This window comes from Chiloscyllium punctatum, chromosome 26 (genome assembly GCF_047496795.1).
Source record: "Chiloscyllium punctatum isolate Juve2018m chromosome 26, sChiPun1.3, whole genome shotgun sequence".
Taxonomy (NCBI): Eukaryota; Metazoa; Chordata; class Chondrichthyes; order Orectolobiformes; family Hemiscylliidae; genus Chiloscyllium; species Chiloscyllium punctatum.
This window is the reverse complement of record NC_092764.1, coordinates 67,051,581-67,078,515: the sequence shown is the minus strand read 5'-3', so window position 1 is coordinate 67,078,515 and position 26,935 is coordinate 67,051,581.

Sequence of the window (26,935 nt, the reverse complement as noted above, 5' to 3'; positions counted from 1 at the left end):
TGGGTAAAGAAGAAGAAAATTGCTTTAATCAAATCCAAATTCAGCTGCAGCTCTAGAGGAAGCCAGCAGGTAAATTATGAAATGAATTAGAAGAATAAGAAAGAGGCATGAGAGAGGATTGGTAAACAGGATTTGGGAGAATCTTAAAGTGTTTTATAAATTCCTTAAAGGGAAGAGTTTAATCAAGGAAATTGTAGTGCCCATGACTAAATCACACTTTATTTACCTGTGCACAGTAAACTAGTTGTATTCAGCCAGCACACAATCAATCTGCTAATTCGAAATATCCTTGTTATGTTTTGTTTTACAGGCTTCTTACTGGTTCCTGATGGGTGTTTTTGTTTCCTGATGGTGGAATATCGAATAAAATTAATTATACAAACAGAAGTCTACTTTTTTTTCTACTTAAATTTTTAAAAAAATTTTATGAAAAGGTAAAAAGTGCAAATAGTTAACGATAAACACAAACCAACTGTTCATTAAAAAAAAACATTTACAGGGGAAGGGGCAGCAAAGCTAAACCCCAAACTCCACTGTTCAACCAGCTTTCAGGGAAAAGAAGACTAACCTCTATCCCACTTTCCCTCAAAGAGGTAGTGGAAAAAAAAACACAGACAAGATGGTCCAATCCAAGAAAAAAAAATGAGCATAGAACACAGACCCCCAGCAACCTAGCAAGGCACCCTGTAAAATTCTGTTAAAATGTGAAATTGGAGTGTTTTTTTTCTGATTGGTTAAGGCTAAATGATCATTATCATGAAATTTTCATTGTTTCACTGCACAGATGCTGCCTGACCAGCTTATTGTTTTCAGCATTTTCTGTTTTTTTCAGAGAAGTCTATAATTTTCATTCCATGCATTACTTCTTGATTGTAGGCGGTGTAGTCACGAGTTATGCTGTATACCACTGTATTTCTCGAGTTTGTCTTTTATACGGTTGGACTAGTCATGTTACTTGTCAATTATAAATCTAAGGGTCATGATAGTTTATGCTGTTGAAAGTTAAGGACAGAAACATGGATACACTTGCTTGGAAATCATCTGGGATCTATCCCAGAATGCTGAGGGAAATGAGGAAGGAAATTGTATGAAATTTTTATATCCTCTTCAGTCACAGAAAAGATTTGAGTGAACTGGAGAGTAGTCAATGTTATTCCTTTGTTTAAAAAGGGCAGTAGGAATAATCCAGCAATTTAAAGGCTGGTGAGATTGTAGAGAAGTTATTAGAGAAGATTCTTGGGATTGAATTTCCACAACTGTTGGGGGGAAAAAGGGACTTGCTGGTGACAGGCAGCATGAACGTGACTGGGGGTGATGGTGTCTCTCAACTTTGATTGAGTTTTTTGGGGAAGTGACAAAGACAATTATTGAGGGCAGGGTGGTAGATGTTGTTTATATGGACTTCAGAAAGTCCTTTGTCAAGGTTCGTCATGGCAGGCTGATACAAAAGGTGAAGTCTCATGAGATCTGTAAGCTGCTGAGTTGGTGATCGCTGGTGATTGGAGGAGAATGTAAGGGTTATGTTTGGTAATTTTGGGGACGACACAAAGATTTTGAGAACTGCAGATAGTGAGGAGGATGGCCAGAGGTGATGGCAGGATATAGATAGGCTAGGGACTGACAAAGAGAAATGGCAGATGGAATTTAATCTGAACAAATGTGAGATAATGCATTTTGGAAGGTTTATCTCTAGCAAAAGTCTGCAGTTAATGGCTGAACACTAAGAAGCATTAATATACCGAGGGATTAAGGCATAAAGGTCCATTCTTTTCTGAAAATGGCAACAGAAGTGGACAAGGTGGTCAAGATGGCAGTTAGCATGTTTGCCTCCATTGGTTGGGGCATAGAGTTTAAAAATTGGTAAGTCATGTTGCAGCCATATAAAAATTTAGTGAGGTCACATTTGAAATATTGCAAACAGTTCTGATCACCACATTACCGAAGGATTAGTCATAGAATCATACAGAACGGAAACAGGCCCTTTGGTACCCATGGCAGGCAAATTTTCCAATCCAGACTAACAACAATTTCCTGCGTTTGGATCATATCCCGCCAAATCTTTCCTATTCATGTATTTGTCAAAATGTCTAAAACGCTGTTACTATACCTGCATCTATCACTTCCTTTAGTATTTCATTTGAACCACCAGCTATGTGAAAAGACTGCGACTCAGGTTCCTTTTAAATCTTTCTCCTCCCACCTTCAAACATACCCTCTCGATTTGAATTCCCCTACCCTAAGGCTTTGCTACTCTTTGCTAGTCACCTTTTCTGTGCCTCCCATGATTTAAAAACTTTGATAAAATCATCTGTCAACTTCTTGTGCTTCAGTGATAAAAAGTCCCAGCCTGTCTCTGGAGACAGTAAAGGTTTACGACCATGTTGTTTAGTTGGGAGAATATTAGGTATGAAGAGAGATTAGACAAACTTGATTTTTTTTTTGCTTGAACGTCGGAGGCAGAGGGTGACCTGATGGAACTTTCCAAAATTATGTGAGGCATTGACAGAATTGACAGTTGAAGTCTTTCACCACAGTATAGAAATATATGTATATTACTAGGGGTCATGGATTTCAGGTAAAAAAGGAAAGGGACAATGGAACAGATCATGCACTCTTTATCAGAAGGTTTAAATACTGGGGTCCTATACCACTAAAGTATATAAATCACTGACTGTACAACTCAGTTTAGTTTCTGGATTCTCTGCTGAGACAACAGTTTGAGGTTTGATGATTGTGTAAACCTTGTGATTGTGGACCAGATAATCGTCCAACTAAAAGAAGACCCAAGAGATTGTCCAGAGATAGGAACATGGACCATCCTCCCTGAAGACAGCGTGTTCAGTCTTTTCTGGAAATTTGCTGATTTATATTCACTTTACTCCATTGGTTTATGCTCATTAAAGGTATTGCTTGTTATCCCCGAAATGAGTTTCTTGTATAAATGAATACATTCCTTAAAACATTTCTTCCATTTATTTAACGGATCCAAAGTGTAAATGCTCAATATGTGAAGTCCTCCAAGAAATAGTGATAAATTAGATACGTAATCCATGTTAGGGGCATTCACTTGTTCACATTCACTTAATTAAAAACAAATTTGTGTAAATAAGTTTCAAGATCCATTAGACTGCAATAATTCAAATAAATATTGCCTCCAAAATCCATTTCCAGCAAGAGTCTGGATGAAACTACATTCAATCTGAAAGATCTAATGGAAGCAGATAATGAGTGGGAAGCTGTGAAAGCAGCAGAAGAGGTATTGATAGTTGGTGAAAGAAATTTGTGCTGATCTTTCTAGCAACTAGGTTTTGGTATCGAGACTGGCTCTAATGTACTGATGGAACTGTCAGTTTCCAAGTGATCGATTGTGATAGGGGACCTGTTTAGTCAGAGGCACAGACAGACATTTCTGTGGCCAACAGCAAGAATTCAGACTGGTGTGTTGCCTCCCTGGTGCCAGGAGCAAGAATATCTCAGAGAGAGTCCAGAATATTCTCAAAAGGGAGTAGCACCAGCCATTGTACACATTTGAACTGACGACATAGGAAGGGAGAAGGATGAGATTCGAAATGGAGAGTACAGGAAGTTAGGCAGGAATTTAAAAAGGAGGTTCTCAAGGTTAGGAATATCTGGCTTACTCCTGGTCCTATGAGCTAGTGAGGCGATGGAATAGGAGGATACAGCAGATGAATATGTGGCTGAGGAGCTGATGCAGAGGAGAAATGTTCACATTTTTGGATCATTGGGATATCTTTTGGGGTAGAAGTGAGGCAAGACAGGAAGGAGAGTGGCATTTCTGATAGGGATAATATTACAGCTATACTTAGGGAGGATATTCCTGGGAATATGTCCAGGGAAGTTATTTGGGTGGAACTGGGAGATGGGAAAGGGATGATTACCTTATTTCGATTGTACAATGGTTTCCCCAGTTGTCAACGAGAAATTGAGAAACAAATTTATCAGTAGATCTCCGTTATCTGTAAGAATAATAGGGTGATGTTAGGGGATTTTAACTTTCCAAACATAGACTGGGACTGCCATAGTGCTAAGGGGTTAGATGGAGAGCAATTTGTTCAGTCTGTACAAGAAAATGTTCTGATTCAGTATGTGGTTGTACCTGCGAGAGAAGATGCAAACCTTGACCTATCATGGGAAATAAGGGAGGGCATGTGACTTAGGTGTCAGTGGGGAGCACTTTGGGGCCAGCGTACATAATTCTATTAATTTCAAAGTAGTGATGGAAAAGAAGAGACAGGATCTAAAAGTTAAAGCTCTAAATTTGAGGAAGGCTAATTTTTTCGGTATTAGGCAAGAACTTTAAAAGGTTGATTGGGTGCAGGTAAAGGGATGGCTGGAAAATGGGACGCCTTCAGAAGTGAGAAAATGAGAATCCAGAGACAGTATTTCCTGTTAGGGTGAAATGAAGGGCTGTTAGGTGTAGAGAATGCTGGATGACTGAAGAAATTGAGGGATTGGTTAAGAAAATGAACGAAGCATATGTCAGGTATAGACAGCAGAGATAGAGTGAATGCTTAGAAGAGGATAAAGACACTAGGAATATGTTTTAGATAAATAAGGAGGACAAAAAGGGAGAAGTAGACAGTTTTGGCAAATAGGGTTAAGGAGAATACAAAGGAATTTTATAAATCCATTAAGGACAAAAAGGTAACTAGGGAGAGAATATGAACTCTCAAAGATCATCAAGGCAGCCTATGTGCGGAACCACAGGAAATGGGCTAGATACGAAATGAGTGTTATATATCAGTGTTTTCTATGGAGAAGGACATGGAAAATACAGGAATAGATGATGACATCTTGCCAAATGTCCATTTTACAGATGAGGAAGTGCTGGATGACTTAACAAACATAAATTTGAATAAATTCACAGGATCTGATTAGTTGTACCCTGGAACTCTGTGGGAAGCTAGGGAAGTGATTGCTGAGCCCTTGTTGAGATATTTGTCTCATTAATAAACAAAGGTGAGATGCCAGAACCCTGAAAGTTGGATAATGTGCTGACACTATTTAAGAAAGATGGTAAGGAAAAGCCAAGGAACTATAGACCGGTGAACCTGACATCAGTGGTGGACATGTTGTTGGAGGGAATCCTGAGGGACAGTAATTCCATGTGTTTGAAAAGGCAAGGACTGATTTGGAAAAGCCAACATGGCTTTGTGCATGGGAAATCATGTCTCACTAACTTAATTGAGTTTTTTTGAAGAAGTAACAAAGATGATTGTTGAGGACAGAGCTGTAGACGTGATCTATATGGAGTTCAGTGAGGCATTCGACAAGGGCGACTGCTTAGCAAGGTTAGATCTCACGGAATAAAGGGAGAACTATCCATTTGGATACAGAACTGGCTAGAAGGTAGAAGATAGAACGTGGTGATGGAGGGTTGCTTTTCAGACTGGAGCCATGTGATTTGGATTTGAACATTGGAGGTATAGTTAGTAAGGTTGCAGATAAACACCAAAATTGGAGGTGTAGTGGACAGCAAAGAAGGTTACTTTAGATTCCAAATAGGATCTTGATCAGAAGGGACAATGGGCCAAAGAGTGACAGATGGAGATTAATTCAGATAAATGTGAGGTGCGGGAAAGGCAAGTCGAGGCAGGACTTATGCACTTAATGGTAAGTTCCAGGGGAGTGTTGCTGAATAAAGAGACCTTGAAAGTAGAGTCCAAGGTAGATAGCATAGTGAAGTAGCATTTGGTATGCTTTCCTTCATTGTTCAGAGCAGCAAGTATGGGAGTTGGGAGGTCATATTTGGCTATACAGGAAAGGAGACGGAGGTGTCTGAGAGGGACCAAGAGAATTTGAGGGTGAGGTGGAAGTTGTGGATCAAGTCGATGAACTGCTCCTGTTCAGCCTGGGTGCAGGACAATGCACCGATGCAGTCATCGGTGAAACGGCAGAAGCGTAGGGGTACAGGGTCGATGTAGGTATTGAAGGGAGACTGTTTGATATAGCCGACAAAGAGGCAGGCATGGCTAGGACCCATCTGGGTATCTGGAGGACAGTCCTCTATATCGCAGAGGCTGAACGCCAACTCTCCAAACTACATCCTTCCTCCCCCTTGCCTACAAACCCATCACCATCCATCAGGCCCAAGTCCAAGACATCGTCAGTGCCCTCTTTGCGTCTGGTGATCTCCCCTTTACTGCCTCCAAACTCATAGTCCCACAGCCCCGTACTGCATGGTTCTCCCTGCTCCCCTCGATCCACAATCCCAACTGCCTGGCCGACTTATTGTCTCGGCATGCTCATACCACCAAACTCATTTCATCCTACCTCATGCACTTCCCACCTACACCCGGGACACCAACCACGCCCTCCATCTCATCAGCAGTTTCCAGTTCTCCAGCACACCATGCTTTCTCTTCACTATGGACATGCAGTCGTTATGCAGATCTATACCCCACAAGGACGGTTTCCAGGGTCTCCCTGTCTTCCTCTTCAATAGACCCATCCAGTCCCCTTGCACCAATATCCCCTCTGCCTCGCTTACTGGTCCTCACCCTCATAACCTTTTCTTTCACTCCTCCCGTTTCTTCCAAATCATGGGGGTGGCCATGAGTACCTGGATGGGCCCAAGCTACACCTGCTTCTTTGTTGGCTATATCGAACAGTCACACTTCAGTACCTACACAGGCACTGTGCACCAATTCTTCCATCGTGACATTGATGACTGCATTAGTGCAGTGTCCTGCACCCAGGTTGAACTGGAGCAGTTCATCAACTTCGCCTACAACTTCCACCCCGCTCTCAAATTCACTCAGACACCTCCCTCCCCTTTCTAAACCTTACCATTTCCGTCTCTGGCGACAGTCTCCAGATGAATGTCAACTAGAAACCTACAGACATCCATAACTAACTGGACTACACCTCCTCCCACCCAGTATCCTGCAAGAACACCATTCCATTCACCCAATTCCTCCACCTTTGCCGCATCTGCATGGGCAATGAGACATTCCAATCATGAGCATCCCACCTACGTTGATTGACATGCTTTTCCTCTGTCTGTTATCCAGACAGCGCTCTGCTGCACCACCTCCATTCCCCGTTCCTCCGCTGTAAACCCCTTCTCTAAATGCAATAAAAACAGAGTTCTCTTGTCCTCATCTACTACGCCACCACTTTCTGCATTGAATACATCCTCCTCATACACCTCTGCAAACTCCAAATAGACCCCACCACCAAGAACATATTCCCCTCCCCACCCCCTCTACCTTCCACACTGACCGTTCCCTCTGACAATCATTGGTCCAAGTGACCCCCGCCACCAAACCCCCAGGTACCTTCCCCGTGCACCCAGAAAACTTGCAATTCCCCCCTCTCCACCATCCAGGGCCATAAACAGAACTTTCAGGTGAGATGGAGTTTCACCTGCCTCTCTTACAATCTAGTTTATTGCATCACGTTCTCCTGGTGTGGTCTTCTCTGCATTGGGGAGACTGAACGTAAACTTAGGGAACGGTTCACGGAGTATCACAGTTGGGTCCACAGGGGCCAACCAGACCTCCCAGTCATTGCCTATTTCTATTCCATCAACTATTCCCTTTTCGACATGACCATCCTTGGCCACGTTCATTCACAAAACAAACCACACCTCTTATTGGAGGAACAACACCTTGTCTCCCGCCTGGGCACCCTCCAGCCTGGAGGACTCAACATTGAGTTCTCCAGTTTCAAATAACCACCCTCCCTATCCCCACCTCCCTTCCCTGCCATTTGCCCCTCCCTTCCACTGCTCCCTGCCACCAACCAGAATCATTCCTCCCATTGACCAACCAGGTTGTACCCTCTGCCTATCTTCACCTATCCCTACAGCCCCTATTGGTGGAACAGCACCTTATCTTCTGCCTGTGCACTCTACAGCCCAGAGGACTCAACTTTGAGTTCTCCAATTTCAAATAACCACCCTCCCCATCCGCAACTCCCTTTCCAGCCCATCCACATCCTGTCCACTGCTCCCTGCCACGAACTGGATACATTCCTCCCATTGATCAACCAGGTTGTACCCTCTGCCTGTTTTCACCTATATCTACTTTACCACTCTGCCCCCGTCTCCTGCTTTATCTGCAGCTCTCTCCACACACACACCCAGTCCTGAAGAAAGGGTCATATCTAAAACGTCGACTTCTGAACCTCCTGCTACCACCTGGCTTGCTGTATTCTTCCAGTATCTTTCTTATCCACTATATATCAGATGAATGGCAGGTATCTTTTCCCTAGGGTCGAGGATTTCAAGACTAGGGGCATATTTTTTTAACGTGAGAAGACCAACATTTACACAGAGTGGTTTGTCGATGGAATAATATCTCAGAAGAAGTGGTGGATGGGAATGCAGTAATAATTTTTAAAAGACATTTGGATAAGTACATGAATAACTGTTTGGAAGTATATGGGCTAAGGTTAGGTGGAACTAGTTTAGTTTGGGTACGTGGTGGCATGGACTTATTGGACCGAATGGTCTGGTTCCATGCTGTATGACTCTATGACTAGTTAACAGCTCGAAATGAAATGCACTGAGGAAGAACTGCTGTCAGATATGCTGGTTTATTTAACATTTATTAATCACCAGGATCAGTACAAATGCATCCAGGTATGTCAGAGAATTAATGATGGTGACTGCTGAGCAATGGCCAAAAGTTCTCCATCTTCCTTAATTATATGACCGGACCAGAGGACTGATGCATCTGGGAATTGGGCCTATTGGCGTTAGGCTGCATTGATAAACAGCTGAACAACCAACTTAGCTCACTGACTCTCAACCTCAGAGATGGGTGAAGTATGCTCCACCATCCTTCAATTGATGGTGATATTAATTGAAGAAACGACAACCTGTGTGGTTAGTTTATCATACAAACAAAAATAGTAGTGAAATTGTCATGATTAGTTGCACATATTTAAAGACCCAATTTGTTGTCCATCGCTGTTGAGTAATACGCATCACAATAAACTGATAAACTGAAATACTGAAGCATGTATGCAATATTAAAATCATGAAAAGAGCCACTGCCATCAAACTGAGTATTTGTCATGGTTCTCAGAGTTATTCTGTCAGAACGTAGTCTGATATTCTGAAGGAAAACTAGAAAAAGCAACTGGTGATTGATCGCTTTGGATGGGAGTAAATTAAAAATCATTGCTTGAAGAAATGTATTGCAATGTATATAAAGTAATAACACAAAATAATAATGTATATAACGGACACAGCTTCCAACCAAAACAAGATAGACTACAAAGCTATCACAGAACCAAACTGACGAGCAAGACACATATGTTCCTCTCCAGGAATGTAATTACCTTCTACACTGTGAGTAATTTAGCTCAGTTGGCTGGTGTGCCTTACAGTGTAATGCTAATAGCATTGGTTCACTTCCTAGACCTAGTTGGGAATATCTCAATTTCACCCTTGCTGGTGATCCTCAGGATAAACCATCACTAATCATCTCTCTCTCTCTCTCTGTCTGACAGAGCAGCCCTCTGGGATGATTGTCACTTTATTCCAAGTGCAATATCATGTAGATTGCCACACTGTTCCTTCAATTTTACTGACTGAAATATCTGCATTTCTGACAAGAGATTCTGATCAGGACACGATCCGATGTACTTCAATTCTGACAGTTCCCACAGAACAGTTCGGGAGAGGGTAAACCACGACAAATTTCTCACATCAGTCGGTTGCTATATTCTATAATTAAAAGGTCTACCATCACGTGAAAGCTCATATGCAAGGTCAGATATGCGATGTAAGTGTGAGGTTAGATTACCGGAATGATTGGTTCCCATTCGGTCGAGTATCAGATTGATGGTTAACGATTAGATTAGATTAGATTACTTACAGTGTGGAAACAGGCCCTTCGGCCCAACAAGTCCACACCGCCCCGCCGAAGCGTACCCACCCATACCCCTAAGGTTAGTGGATCAACTACGGTGGGTATCAGGTCAGTAATGGGCATGTTTTCAGTTAGGTAAGTGATCAGTAGGATGGCAGATAAGTCGGGTGCAAGGTGGATGGAAGTGTGGGAGTCAGATCTTGTGCTGTTAGAGCTGTGCCTCGAAGTGGTAGGTGTACTGGATCCCAGAGGTAAGAGGGTAGATGTAGGCTCAGGTTCTCGATTTCTTGAGAACTGTGTGTGCGTTTGTACGTATGTGTCGGTGGGGGTGGGGATGTGTGGACATGGAACAGTTGCGGATGTGTGTTGTAATTTGTGCATTTGAACGATTATTTTGCTCAGGAGTGAGATTAGATATTCAATGGTCTAATACTTCCTGAGTTACTATTTACTTAACTGTAGTGGAACCCCATAAATTCTCCAAGATAAAGTCATATTTTTACAGTGTTCCAAGCAAATGGTAATTTTCAGTGGAATCTTCAATCTTGAAATCTATAATCCTGGGGACTCTACAAGGTCACAATCTGGAAGTCCCATCTACACTTCAGCAATAATTTTCTGGCAAGCAGAAAATCTAGGACAAAATGTGATCTATTTGGATAATGGAATGAGATCAAATGGACATTCTGGTCTTCATCTGTGTGATGCCTGAAACACTGTACAATGTACATCTATTTCTAAAAATTAACATTTCTTGTTTTTCATAATTAACTATAAGCATTTTCATTTTTCCGATCAAGAATTCAAGTACACTAAAAATGCACTTCTAAGTATCATGTAGTCACATGAACAGAAATATTGCTATGAAACTGTCACTTTGAATCTGGACAATAATATTAATCTTTTATTTAACAGTTAAATTGTTGGCGATCTCAATCCTATCTCACAGAAGATGTGGACTCTCCAAAAGTGTCAATTATGACCTCGTGGCCATGGCAGTGACAGATCTTCTGGTTTTCATCTCTGGTGTAGGCTTATCATTTACTTTCCAGTTTCTTTCCTGGATATTACTCATGTATATAGTTTGGTTGCAGTGCTTATTATTGGCACCACAGTCTGTTCAGTTTGGCTCACAGTTGCTTTCACCTTTGATCGCTTTGTGGCTATTTGTTGTAAGAAACTCACAGCAAAATACTGCACTGAGAAAACATCACTCGTGATTATTGGAACAGTAAGTGTGTTGGACTGTTTGGAAAGTATTCCCTGGTTTGTGAAATAGAGAGCAAAATACACCTTCAATAACCTGGAGTGGTTTTGCATCACAAAACCAGAATATTGCACTTCAATCTTCTGGGCAGCATATGAATTTCTGCATCGTTTTCTAACCCCTTTAGTACCATTCCTTTTGATAGTTCTCTTTAACATTCTGACAGTCAGACACATCTTCATGGCAAGTAAAGCCCGCAGGAGACTCCGGGTGGAAACTGAAAGGGAAGGTCCTAGTTACCCAGAGATGGAAAGGCGCAGAAAGTCCGTCATTTCACTCTTCGCTATCTCAAGCAGTTTCATCCTGTTATGGACGATTTATGTTTCATTTTTCATCCATCAGCAAATTGCATTCATGTACAATTTATCTCCACCTTCACGTACTATGGGTACTATTGAATACCTGCTCCAGCTCCTCAGTACCTGCACAAATACTTGCACCTACGTAGTGAGCCAGAGTCAATTCCGAGAGCAGTTAAAAACAATGGTGACATATCCCTTCCGTTTGATTCTCAGAGCTATCAATCTCTGACAGTCATGTTTGCCTTTATCAGAATTTATTTTGATCTTATGGGAAAAGATTTATTAGAAGTTATTGCAAGCACAGAAAAATCAATGGAGTAAGGCAGCAAGCGAGAGGAAGATCCAAAGGCAGTCAGCATCAGTTGGAGGAGCCAGTGAGATTCAGACCTGAAAAATAATCATTGTCAGAAGAGTGAGCAAAAGCAAATACTAACCGAAAGCTGTATTTGGTAGAGTAGCAAATGGATGGGGGACCCAGAAGCAATCACCATCAGATATAAGGGTGAGCAAAAAGTGGACCCATAGAGTAATAGACATCTACACCACAGAGAAAGACCATTCAGTACATTGCATCTGGGCCTGTCAAAAAGAACCACCTATTCTAATCCCATTTACCAGAGTTTGGCCCATAGCCTTGCATATCGTGGTGCTGGAAAATCACAGCAGGTCAGGCAGCATCCGAGGAGCAGCAAAATCGACGTTTTGGGCAAAAGCCTTTCATGAGGAATATTCCTGATTAGCCCATTCCTGCTCCTCGGATGCTGCCTGACCTGCTGTACTTTTTTAGCACCACTCTAATCTTGACTCTAATCTCCGGCATCTGCACTACCCACTTTTGCCATAGTCTTGCGTGCCTTAACATTGCAAGTGCACATTTAAATACTTCATAATGTTAGGAAGGTTTCTGCCTCATCACCCTTACATATAGTAAGTCAATGTTACTTAGAAGTTTATGTGAATGCAAAACCAAAGATGGTCAGCATCATTTCAAAGAGTCGTCCAATCTTATCCAGCATAGTCTTGCCTAGTCCAGTCTCACCAGGAGCAGAGAAGACATGTTGTGACAGAAATCAAAGTCTGACATCTTTGGAAAGAAAAGCAATGATTTTTGGTGGAACTTTCTTCATTGGTCTTCAAATTCTAATAAGATATGAATAAATGGTGTCCAAAATAAGGTTTATGAGTAATCATCATGATTGTTTATAGCAGAAATTCTTCATGTGAAATGATAACTTATACGTTTATTTTATTCAAAAGCAGTAAAGTTTATTGGCGTACAAGGTCTAAGTTGTAATGTTAATAGTACTGATAAGAGTTATTAGTTAATAAATTATTTAATTCGGATGCAATGAAATTTGTAATGCATAAGGCATGCTGTGATTGTGGAATATGGGATCTCCTGGGCACCACTGTAATCCAGGACAATTATGGTTGCAATAAGTGTTTAAAACTGGAATCATTTTGGATCAAGGTTTATGGCCTGGTGGCCAAATTACAATTACTGAAACTCAGGGAGGTGGAAAGTTGCCTGAGCACCTTTGCTGTGAGATGGATACACTTCTGAAGATCATGTCTTGTGCTTTGGCTTATCAAGGAAATAACAGTGTGACTGTGAGTGAGGCAGTTGAAGGTATGTGGGAAAGGACTGCAAGCAACTCATGCTTGTAACAATGCTGCAGCTTTCAATTAGTTTCAGATTGTTTGGATGAGAGTGAGAGATGCAGTGTGGCTTAGTTAATTGACCATTGCACCATGATACACTGTAATACAGTACTAGAATAAGAACCACCCGCTACATCAGACAGAACATATAAATTCAGGGAAGCTCACAATGACAATGCTTCATCCGGAGAATGCACAGCACTGAAGATGTCATTCAGGAGGGAGATGATACGGTTAGAAGAAAATCAACCAGCTTGGCAAACCGACCAACAACTTCAACAACAATCCGAGCTGTAGATCTTCACTAAAACTTCATATAGGAAATCATTCAAGCATTCAAGTTGGGTAGCAAACATCAATGTAGTGATGCTCACAGACAATGTAGTGATCATTTGTTAAAAATCACACAACACCTAGTTATAGTCAACAGGTTTATTTGGAAGCACTAGTTTTCAGAGTGTTGCTCATTCACCAGGTACTTGCCTGATGAAGGAGTAGTGCTCCGAAAGCTCGTGTTTCCAAATAAACTGTTGGACTTTCATCTGGTGTTGTGTGATTTTTAACTTTCTCCACCTCAATCCAACACTGGACCCTTCACATCATATGTGATCATACTTTACTTGCGTCTGTAACATCAGCCCACCAACAAATAAGGCTCGTGGTTCCAAAATAGTGAAAGGAAATCTAAAGGCTATCTATCTGGATGTAAGTTTACTCGATCAGCTGGAAGGGTCATTTTCAGACATTTCATCACCAAACTAGGTAACGTCAACAGTGAGCCAGCGGTGAAGCAATGGTGATATGGCCTGCTTTTTATTTATGTGCTTAGGTTTCCTTGTGTTGGTGATGTCATTTCCTGTGGTGATGTTATTTCCTGTTCTTTTTCTCAGTGGGTGGTAAATGGGATCCAAGTCAATGTTTTTGTTGATACAGTTCCAGTTGGAGTGCCATGCTTCTCAGAATTCTCATGCATGTCTCTGTTTGGCTTGTCCTATGATGGATGTGTTGTCCCAGTCAAAGTGATGTCCTTCCTTTTCTGTATGTAAAGATACTAGTGAGAGTGAATCATGTATTTTTGTGGCTAGTTAATGTTCATGTATCCTGGTGGCTGGAATTGGACGGTTTGAGCTTTGGAAGAGGTTGAATAAGCTGGGGCTATTTTCCATGCAATGTCGGAGACTGAGGGCTGACCATACAGAAGTTTACAAAATTATTTGGGGCTCGGACAGAGTGAAAAACTAAGGTCTTTTTCTAAGGGTTGGGAAGTCCAAAATTGGACAGTATCGGTTTAAGGTGAGAGGGGAGAAAGGGACTAAAGGGGTACAAAGGGTGATATGTGTATGGAACAAGCTCTCAGAGGAAGTGGTGGAGACTGGTACAATTCCAACAGTTAAAAGGAATCTGTGTAAATACATGAGTAGGAAGGGTTTAGAGGGATTGTTGGCAAATAAGACGAGATTAATTTAGGATACCTGGTTGGCATGGATGGGTTGGACTGAAAGGTCTTTCTTCCTTGTTTTACAACTCCATGACTATACTCCACAATCTCTTTGTAGTAATGTAGCATGTGGGCTTCTTCCTGGAGCTCTGTTGGCTTTTATGATTTTTTTTCTCTTCTATCATGTTTAGTTTTCTTACTTTAATCTACTTACCTTCTGATAAGATTGAGTTTGTGCAGCATGGAGGAGATCAGCATGGCGAGAGCGGACTCAGCATGCTGGAGTCAAGTCAATCAATTCTGGGTGATTTATCCATCTTCCTAAAGCACCTTCACCTTAGTGTTGGCCACTGCATTCACCTCTGCCCTCTGACTCTCTTGAAGTTCTGGCACAGTACTGGTGTATTCCACAATGAAAGCTGATGCAAAGTATCTATCAGTTCTGCTGCCATTTCTTTGTTCCATTTATTACTCCTGTAGCATGTTTTTCCACATTCCAATTTCCACTCTCACCTCTCTCTTGAAGAATGTAAAAATACAAAAGGGGTGGAAAGTCGGAGTCGTTTTCCCAGGTTGGAATTTCAAATACTAGGGGCATAGGTTTAAGGTGAGAGTGGAAAAGTTTAAAGGAGATGTGCTCAGAAAGCTTTTCATACACAGGGTAATGGGTACCTGGAACATGATATCTTGTCGTTGGCACAGACGAAGGGCCAGATTCTGTGCTATGTTCTGTATCCTAAAATAAAACTGTTGCAGTCTTCTAATTCCTCCCAAAAACTCCTGCCCTTGGTGCTCTAACCCTTCCCTGCTGGGCTTCATTGCGTGTCAATTGGTTAGACTATATTTGGAACACTGCATTCAATTCTGGTCTCCTTGCTATGGGAAGGATGTTATGAAATTTGAAAGGGTTCAAAAAAGATTTACAAGGCTGTTGCCAGGGTTGGAGGGAGAGGCTTAATAAGCTGAGTCTATTTTCCCTGGAGTTTCAGAGGCTGAAAAGTGACCTTGTAGAGGTCTACACAATCACGAGGGACATACAGCTGGTGAATAACCAACGTTTTTTTTTCCCACAAGATAGCAGAGTCCAATGCTAGAGGGCATACTTTCAAGGTACGAGATAAAAGATTTAAAATGGACCGAAGGAGCATTTTCTTCTCACAGGGGTTGGTGCGTATATGGAATGAGCTGCCAGAGGACGTGCTGGAGTCTGGTACAATTACAGCATTGATGACGAGCTTTCAGGTCTCCCTGGTGCCGGAGGACCAGAAAATGGTGAATTTAACACCCCAGTTAAGAAATAAGTGAGGCGGAAGATGGAAAATGATATGGTTGTGTATATGGATGGGTACGTGAATCTGAACGTGTGGAGGGATATTGGTTAAATGCAGGCAAACGGGACTAGATAAATGTTGGATATCTGGTTTGCATGGATGGGTTGGACTGAAGGATTTGTTTCCATGCTGTACAGCTCAATGACTCTGTGACTCTTGCCAACTCTTCCCTCATATCCTTGTACTTACCTTTAGTGATATCTTGACATCTGGTTCAAGCTTCTCCCTCTTAAACAGCAGGGTGAATGATCTCATATTATGGAAATTACCCCAAAGGGTTCCTTGACCTTAAGCTTCCCAGTGAAGCCTGCCTCAGTATATGTCACCAAATCCAGAATTGCCTGCTGTCTAAAATGTGTTGCATTAAGTGGCAAGAACACGGAGTAACTGAACAGAAATCACTCTTATGCCCAAAGTAAAAACGATAATAATATTGCAGTCCAATAGCACCATTCAGCTATGAGCATGTGCTCATCCTTTTTCTATTTGAATAAAGTGCAGCCACTGTCTGCAGAATCATTTCACAAATTATTTCACATGTCAGCAAAGAATAGGATGAAGGTTGCCACGAATTCTGACAGTGTGTTTGAGATTGTAGTTCCAGGAGCAAGAAGTGTGGGAGAGTCGAGCAGGAGGCGGTCGGAAAGGTGAGGAAATAGGTTTAAAAACTCACGTCCAGTGTCGGGACCTGCCATTGTTGTTCCAGCAGCAGGAAGTGCTGGATCGTCAAGTAGGAAGCTGTCGGATAGGTCACACGCTCATTTGGGCGGTTTCTTTATCCAAAACACCACTCAGCTAGTGTCTCCCACCCATCCTCCTCCTCGAACCAAAAGAAAAAGATTTGTGCGTCAGTTGGTAAGGTGGTAAATGTTTGCTTCTGTATTTAATATGTTAGCGTTCTATTTGGGAAATTAGAATAGTGGGAATGGAGGTAAGGATAGTTGAATGTTTCTCTTGCAGTATGTGGCAGGTAGAGGTGACTCTAGTGTCCCTGCTGACTACATCTGTGGGAAATACACCCAACTCCAGCTCCTCAAGAACCGTGTTAGGAATTGGAGCTGGATGAATATCAGATCATTCAGGAGGTGTAGGGGGTTATTGGGAGGAGTTACAGGGAGGTAGTTATTCCACAGCCATGTGAAGAAGGTAGATGGGTTATTGTCCGTGGTCATAATGGGAACCAACAGGCAGTACAGGGATCTCCTGTGGTGGTTCCCCTCTACAGCAAGTATACCGTTTTGGATACTGTTGGGGGGAAACTTACCGGTGGTAACCAATGGGTATAGGTCTCTGGAACAGAGTCTGTCCCTGCTGCTCAGAAGGGAAGTGGGATGAATCGCAGAGCTTTAGTCATTGGGGACTCCATAGTTGGGGGACAGATAGGAGGTTCTGTGGGAAAGAGAGAAATTCTCGGTTGGTGCGTTGTCTGCCAGGTGCCATAATGTCTTTGATTGTGATTTCAGGATCCTTGACAGCGAGGGAGAGCAACCCCAAGTCGTGGTCCATATGGGCACCAATCACATAGATTGGAAGAAAGCTGGGGATTTAAGGCAGAAATTCAGGGAGCTAGGTTGGAAGCTTAGAACTAGAACAAATAGGGTTGTTATCTCTGGTTTGTTGCCCGTGCCACGTGCTAGTGAAGTGATGAACAGGGAGACAGCAGACCTGAACACATGGCTGCAGGGAAGGTGCAGGGGAGAGGGTTTTGGATTCATGGATAATCTAGTTCTTTCTAGGGTAGGTGAGACCTCTACAAACAGGATGGTCATCACCTGAACCAGAGGGCTACCAATATCTTGTAGGGGATATTTGCTAATGCTCTTCAGGGGAGTTTAAACTAATGCAGCAGGGGGATGAGAACCTGAATTGTAGCTCCAATGTACAGAAGGTTGAGGCTAGTGAGGTCAGGAATAGGTTTACAAGGTCACGAGAGGCAATCAGGATGTTGGTTTGAAATATGTGTACTTCAACGTCAGGTGCATCCGAATTAAGATGGGTAAACTTGCGGCATGGGTTGGAACCTGGGATTTCGATGTCGTGACCATTTCAGAGACATGTCCAGAGAAGGGACATGAATGATTGTTGCAGATTACAAGATTTAGATGTTTCAGCAAAAACAGAGATGATGGGGGGTGGGGGTGTGTGGGGCGTGGGGGGTGGCATTGTTTATCAAGGGTAGTATTACAGCAGCTGAGGCCTCATCCACTGATGTAGTTTGGGCTGAGACTAGAAACAGGAAAGTAGAGGTCACCCTATTGAGAGTTTTCTGTAGGCCTCTGAGTTGTTCCAGGGATATAGAGGAAATTATAGCAAAAATAATTCTTGATAGGAGTGAGAGTAACAGGATAGTTGTTATGGGGGACTCTAACTTCCCCAATATTGACTGGAAATACTGTATTTCAAGCAGCTTAGATCAGGCAGTTTTGGTTCAATATATGTAGGAGGGTTTCTGATACAATATGTAAACAGGCCAACAAGGGGTGATACCATATTGGATTTGGTACTGATTAATGAACCTGGCCAGGTATAGGATTGTCTTATGAGCAAATGTGAAACAGGCTGGGATGTTACTCATTGGAATTTAGAAGAATGAGAGTTGACCTCATTGAATCATATATGATTCCGAATGGGCTTGACGGGGCAAAAGTTGAGAGGATGATTCCCCTGATAGAAGAATCTAGAAACCAGAGAACAGTCTCAAAATAAACAGCCACCAGTTTAAGACTGAGTTGCAGAGGAATTTCTTCTCTCAAAGGGTTATTAGTCTTTGGAACTGCTGCCACGGAAAGATGTGGTGGGGAGAGTCCATGTGTATATTTAAGGCTAAGCTAGATAGATTCTTGATTAGTGAGAAAATCAAGGCATATAAGGAAAGGGCAGGCAAGTGAATGTGAGGAGGGTCAAATCGGCCAAAGATGACCAGAATCGAGGGTCCAAATGGCTGACTGCAGTTCTTATTTCTTTTGGTGTTTTTGGATATTAATGGAAGGGTTCACAATTATCACTGGCTCATGTTGTAAGTAAGGAGTAGCTACTTTGCCTCGTAAGGGGCTGCATGGGCAAAGGTCTCAGCTCAATATGATAATTGTTAAAAGAATGGTGGTCAAAAAGAAAAATAGTTCTTCTTCAAGGTGATCTAAGACTTTAAGACCATATGGCATCGGAGCAAAGATGAGGACATTCAACCCATCGAATCTGCTCTGCCACCCAATCATGAATGATAACGTTTTCAGCTCCATTCTCCCACTTTCGCCCAGTATCCCTTGATCCCATTGATACTTAAGAACCCATGTATCTCAGTCTTAAATATACTCAATGTCCTGGCCTCCACAGCATTCTGTGGCAATGAATTCTATAGATTCGCTACTCTCTATCTGAATAAGTCTCTCATTATCTAAAAGTCTTCCCTTTACTCTAATGCTCTGCCCTTGGGACTTGTTTCTCCTACCTGGAAACATCTTCCCAATATCAACTCTATCCCGGCCATACAGTATTCTGTATGTTACAATTATATCCCTCCTCAACTTTCTAAACTCCATCACGTGTAGAGCCAGTGCCTTCAAACGTTTCTCATATGTTAAGCTTTTCATTCCTCGGACTATCACTGTGTATCTTCTATGAACACACACCAAGGCCAGTACATCCTTCCTGAGATATGTGGCCCAAAACTGTGTACAATACTCCAAATGTAGTCTCATTAGAGCCTTATAGAGCCTCAGAAGTACACCTCTGCTTTTGTACTCACAACCTCTCAAAATATATGCCATCATTGCATTTGGCTTTCTAACTACTGATTCAACTTGCAAGTTTACCTTGTGAGATTCCTGGACTAGAGCTCCCAAGTTGGGGATTTAAAAATGCAGGCATTTTGAACATTGGAAAAAGAGCAACTGTCATCGAGACAGATGCAAGAAATTAGGAAACACTCTGTATCAAAGGTGTTTTTTCATATGAAAGATACTCGCAGTAAAAAAAAGAAGACGACCTAGGGAGATCATGAGCCAGAAGAAGAAAGGCACAGCAGAGGACAGCCGCTGTGTGGTTTTGAAATGAAGTTGATGTAATTTTAATAAGTGTCATAATCGAACAGCATATTTTTACATAGTTGGAGGCAGGTAATAAACACTTAAGACAAAGGGAGCTTAGAGTCGTGAATAGTTATTGGTTAATGTTCACTTTTAGAGTTAAAAAATAAATTGATGTTATTTTATTTAAATAGTGGAACTTGGGAATAATTGGAAGTTCTCTGTCACTCATATTTGAACAGATTACGAGGTGAGGTGAGCTTTTCTGGGTGCTTGGTTTATTTACCTAAGAGGTTCACCGCCGTGTTATAACACTGTCTAATCAATTTTAAAAATGTCTGCATTCTTATATCCCCTAAAATCGGATCGTCTCAAGGGTTCAATGTCGGCAAAGCAAGAAAATCAAACTCAATTGGATTTTTGTATCCTGGGGCATAATTCAAACAGATTGTTTAAATTCAAATTGTTGTCAAAACAGCAATCAAAACTCAAGTATCCATTTCACAGCCAAACATTGCATAATTTCAATTTTCCAGTACACTGTGGAACGGCCATCTAGTCATGGACGCAAGTGTTTGTAATCTCTTTGTTCCAAACAGCTTTCTCTCTCCCTTAAAGGTGCAGTACACACCATCAACTTTATAACAACAGAAATCTAGGTCTGTGTTTGCTGTTACCTGGGCTCTAAAGAACAGGGGAATTGATGATTTTAATGTTGAACTTTTGTGGTAACTGCAAGAACACTGGGGCTTTCTTTCCAGTGTGCTATCTTGGTGTGGTGTAATACTAGTCAGATTGTGTTTCCAAACATATTGAGCTGATTTAACTGAAACAAACTCACAATTTTCTCTCCCTAAGGGAGTTGTGAGTCAATGTGTAGTACGTGGACCACAGCAATTCAAGAAGGCAGCTCACTAACTGAGTTCTCAAGGGCAACTAACTTTTGGCCAGCCTGCAATTCCCACGTCCCACGTATGACTGGATAAAAAAGTGCAACAGCTTGTAAATGAGCATCAACGTGGAAACAAGAATCACCTTTTCTTATTATTATTCACTCACAGGGTGTGGGCATCACTGACTGGGGAAGTCTTTATTTCCCATCTCGATTTGCCCTAGAGAAGATGGGGATGCATTGCCTTCTTTGAACTGCTGAACTTTTACGGATGCACAATAGAAAGCATTCTATCTGGGTGTAGAATGGCCTGGTACAGCAATTGCTTTGCTCAGGACCATAAGAAACTGCCTTCTTCGATCTCCCCCTGCATGTTTTCCTCCAAGCCACTCACCATCTTAACTTGGAAATGTCTCACCGTTCCTTCGATGTCACGAGATCAAAATCCTGGAATTTTCCCCTCAAGGGCATTCTGAGTCAACCTCCAGCATGTGGACTGCAGCAGTTCATAACAACAACTCACCACCACCTTTCTAAAGGAAGCACGGAATGGGAAACAAATGTTGGCCAGACAACAATAACCACGTCCCATGAATGAAGAAAACAAAGATTGAAAGGAACAGTGTCACATTTGAGCAGTTTATTAGGGCCTTCTTTGTTTGATTTTATTTGATTTATTGTTGTCACATGTACATAAGTACAGTGAAAATCTTTGTTTTGAGAGCAGTACATACAGATCATAACAAACAAGGACATACATATATCATAGTGTGCTTAGGCAGCAAGGCGTACAACGTTATGGCTTCACAGGAGGTTCACAAGCAAGATCAACGTTAGCAAGATCAACAATTATTTGAAATTGGAGAGATCCATTCTGCATAATAAAACAGCAGGGGAGAAGCTGTTCTGGAATCTTTTGGGTGTGTGTGTTTAAGTGTCTGTATCTCTTGCCTGATGGAGGAGGTTGGAAGAGACCATTACCAGCGTGGGAGGGCTCTTTGATGTTGGCAGCCTTTCCACAGCAAAGAGAAAGCCCATGGTTTGGAGATCAGCTTCCAGGATCGTCTGGCAGACAAGCAGGAGGCTGGAAGAACACATCAAGCCAGGCAGCATCAGGAGATGGAGTAGTCAACGTTTCAGATGTCACCCTTCTTCAGAATGGTCTGGGACATGTACACAACCTTTTGTAGTTTCTTATGGTCCTGGGCAAAGCAATTGCTGTACCAGGCCATTCTACACCCAGATAGAATGCTTTCTATTGTGCATCCGTAAAAGTTGGTGAGGGGAGTTATGGATATGCTGAATTCTTTAACCTGCCTGAGGAAGAAGATACATTGCTATGCCTTCTTGACTGTCACGTCTACATGGGAAGTTCAGGACAGATTGTAGGTTATCATCACTCCTTGGAATTTGTCACTCCCGACCCTCTCCACCTCAGCTGTGTTGATGTAGACAGGGCGTGTACTCCTCCTTTCTACCTGAAGTCAATGATCAGTTGTTTTGTTTTGCCGATATTGAGAGAGAGATTGTTATCATTGCACTATGACACCAAGCACACTATCTCCTTCATTTACTCTAGCTCATCATTGTTTGATATCCGCCCTACCACGGTGGCATCGTTAGCAAACTTGTAGATGGCATTGTTAAGGAACTTAGTCATACAGTCATGCGTGTACAGGGAGTACAGTACGGGACTGATAATGCATCCTTGTGAAGTATCAGTGTTGAGTATCATCGTAGAGGATGTACTGTTATCTATCTTCACTGATTGCAGTCTGTGGGTCAGGAAACTGAGGATCCAGTTGCAGAAGTCAGAGCCGAGACCTAGGTCCTAGAGTTTTGAGATTGGTCTGGTGGGGATTATGGTATTGAAGGCCGTGCCGTAGTTGATGAGTGGGAGACTGAAATCAGTATCCTTGTTATCCAAATGTTCTGGGGATGAATGTAGGGCAAGGGAAATGGCATCTCCTGTGGACCTCTTTTGCCGGTCGGCACATTGCAGGGGATCGAGGCAGGCTGGGAGGCTAGAGTTGATGTGGGCCGTGACCAGCCTCTCGAAGCACTTCATTATTATGGAAGTCATAGACCTGGGCAGTCGTCATTAAGGCATATTGCAGGTACTTTCTTGGGTACTGTGATAATTGCAGTCTTCTTGAAGTCTTCTTATGACTTCAGCTTGTAGCAAGGACAGGTTGAAGATGTCAGTGAACGCTTCCACCAACTGGTCTGCACAAGAGCCAGGTGCACAGCCAAGGACTCCATCTGGGCCCATCACTTTCCATAGGTCTACTCTCAGGAAGACTGGAGTGACATCTGCAGCAATGACAGAGTCAACAGGTGCGTTTGCGGCTGTTGGGGCAGGTGACATAGTGCTACTGGCATTCTGCTTGAGCTGAGCATAGCAAGCATTGAGCGCATCAGGGGACCCCCTCCTTTCATTCCTCCTGCCCTTGTTAAATATTGACATAAAATCATTTGTATTAAACCTGGATTTGATCCATTTGCATCCCTCTGCTTGGAGCACAGAAACAAGCTCCGGAATATAGATGGATAAAAGATTACCAGTAAAGCAGAGAATTAGGGATGGAGAAGAATTCGCCCAGTCAGTCTCTTGTTCACGGTGAAATCAGATAAATTAAGTGTTTACTTTTACAACTATATCATAAGAGCATGTAGCTCATTTTGTGTCTGTAACATTATTGCTCCATCTTTCTGCCCATGTACCTTCTCAACCCTTCTTTATTCTGTGTCACATATTGTTTCTCCATTCCTTAGCCTGGGGACTCCAGTTTCTGATGTAATATTTAGTCTAATATTGTGTGCCTCTGCGGGATCTGTTTGTTCAAATGTCTGTAAGTAATATCAGCACTCATCTCATCTCATTGTGTCTCTGGAGGAATTATCTTGGATGTATAATGCATGCATGTGACTAAATTTTCAGTTCGACTTGATATCCTTGATTAAACCGAAAATGAAATACCCATTTAACCTGCTGCCAACGCTCGCTGATGTTGAATTCATTTACTGCCCTTTACTTGGGGCCCTCGGTTTGCCAAGTAAGTTGTGAATATCATGCATTATTGTTTCATTCACCAGGTATTGATATTTTTTGACATATTCAGCAATATGAGCCCAAGTCTTGCTCAAAACCATGCTACTTTTGAGAGCGCCTCAATGTTTTGTGTACCAACCCAATTGTATAGTAGTTTGACATGCAATAACATTACAATTTAAGAGGATATTGCTTCATAATTTAAGGATAATCTGGTTTTACTATTACAAATAAAAATTGGTTTAGTAGAGAAATAATAAGCAGTTGAACTCAGTGTGTTTCCACCACCTGTATTTAATCCGATTGAAATAATGAAAGTAACTTCACAGAACTGCTCAGAGTAATTTATTCGTGGTGACAATGTGCAATATTGGGTTCTTGGTATTTATTCCCGAAGAAGAGTGCTGATTAGAGTTTCACAGTAGTATGGAATGTTGGAAAGGTGGCTGATGAAGTGCCACACCTTCTGAAGTATTATTAGCAAAACTAAGGTGGATGGAATCAAAAGGGACAATGGTTAAGAGGCAAAGAGCAGAGAGCTTTGTTGAACGTTTGCTTTATGGTGATACACATGGGTGGTATATCCTAGGAGTAGATGTTGGGACCATTTGTCTTTTTGATTCTTGGTGACACAAGACAATAGTTCATACCTTCCAGATTACATAAATCTGGAAATATAGTAAGTAATGGAAAAGATGATAACATTTAATCAGGAGAAGTTAGATATATTAAATAAGTGGGAAGACTCAATGAACATAATGGAATGAATAAGCAAGGATTTTTATTGAACGTTTTTAAAGTGCTGATGAGGTCCCAGTTGCAAAATTCTAGTTTTTGATAGGGTAAATCAGGGCAGGACTTATACACTTAATGGTAAGGTCTTGGGGAGTGTTGCTGAACAAAGACACCTTAGAGTGCAGGTTCATAGCTCCTTGAAAGTGCAGTCTCAGTAAATAAGGTCGTGAAGAAGGTGTTTCGTCTGCTTTCCTTCATTGATCAGAGCATCACGTACAGGAGTTGAGAGGTCATGTTGCAACTGGAAAGGACATTGTTTCACCACTTTTGGAATGTTATGTGCAATTCTGGTCACCTCCAAAAGGGAGAATGTTGTGTAAGTTGAAAGGGTTCAGCATAGATTTACAAGGATGTTGCCAGGATTGGGTGATTTGAGCTGTAGTGAGATGCTAAATAGGCTGGGGCTGTTTTCCCTGGAGTGTCCGAGGCTGAGGGATGAGCTTACAGAGGTTTATAAAAACGTGAGGGGCACGGATCGCATAAATTGACATGTTACTTTTCACTGGATGGGAGAGTCCAGAATGAGAGGGCGTAGGTTTAGGGTGAGAGGAGAAAGATTTAAAAGGGATCTTAGGAGCAAATGTTTCTCGAAAAGGGTGGTGCATGCATGGAATGAGTTGTCAGGGGATGTGATAGTAGCTGATCCAAAGCCAACATTTAAAAGACATCTAGATTGACACATGAATAGGAAGGGTTTAGAGGGATATGGGCCAAGTGCTGGCAAATGGGACTAGATTAATTTAGGATATCTGGTCATCATGGACAATTTGGATTGAAGAGTCTGTTTCCATGCTGTACATCTCTATGACTATGGCTTTTCTGGCAAGGATCCAGTTTTAAAACAGCCAATGTTTAATCCCTGTTTGTGGTTATCTTTTATCCGATTTCATTCTCAACACAGATTAGATCAAATATTTTTTCAAGTGTTGGATGCACCAAATTCACATAAAATCCTTCTCACCCATTTCGTTCCTTTCTTTTTTCAGTGAACCTGCTGACAATTCTGCTCCTCTCTCAGAGAAACTGTGGTCTCACCAAATGTGTCACTCATTACCTCGTGGCCATGGCCTCAGCTGATCTCCTGGTTGTTGTGACTGATGTGATTATCAGGTGGTTTATCATTTATTTCCCTATTTCTTTCCTGGATATTACTCCGGTATGTAGCTTGATTACCGTTCTCATTTTTGCCTCCACAATGAGTTCAGTTTGGTTCACTGTTGTCTTCACCTTTGATCGATTTGCTGCCATTTGTTGCCAGAAGCTCAAAACAAGATACTGCACAGAAAAGACTGCAGTCATCATTATTGTGACAGTGACTGTGCTAGCCTGCTTGGAAAGCACTCCATGGTTCTTCAGATTTAAATCTCAGTATATCGACAAAAATCAGGAATGGTTTTGCATCACCAAACAAGAGTATTACAGTTCAACATTCTGGGCAGCATTTGAACTCCTTCATCGCCTCTTAAATCCCTTGCTCCCTTTTATTTTGATTCTGATGCTCAATACTCTGACCATCAGACACATTTTAATAGCTAGTCACGCTCGGAAGAGACTCCAGGAGGACAAGAACGGTGGGTCTCCCAATGACCCAGAGATAGATAAACGTAGAAAATCCATCATTTTACTCTTCACTATCTCAGGTAGTTTCATTGCTTTATGGACCCCTTACCTTATATGTTTCTTATATCAGCGAATTGCATTTTTGTATGACTCATATCCACCTTCAGCCACTGCAGGTACCATTGGATACCTGCTTCAGCTCCTCAGTACCTGCTCAAACACTTGCATCTACACAGTGACCCAGAGTCAGTTCCGAGAGCAACTGAAAACAATTGGGAAATATCCATTTTCTATGCTTGTCAGATCCACCTAACAGAGAGCAGATTTGCTTTGGAATCCGAATTCACTTCCATCTAATAAATCATGTTATATCTTCAATAAGTTCAACTGACGCATTGAAGAGAGTTCTGAATTTTTTAAACAATAATCGAAACTACTGGAAAAGATCTGCAGGTCTGGCCGCATCAGTGGAGAGAAATCATCGTTAACATTTCCGGTCGAGTGCAGTTCTGATGAAGGGTCACGACCTGAAATGTTAACTCTGATTTGTGTGCACAGATGCTGCCAGGCAATTTTTATTTTTGTTTCTGATTTGCAGTATCTGCAGTTATTCCTGTTTGTATTTGCACTGAATTCAGTGTAACAGCATGCAGGGACATGGCGCAAACACAAGAGAGTGGCACTAGAAAATACAGCTGCAACAGGCATAATGGGCTGAATGATCTCCTTCTACACCATAATAATTCAATGATTCTGAGTAACACTC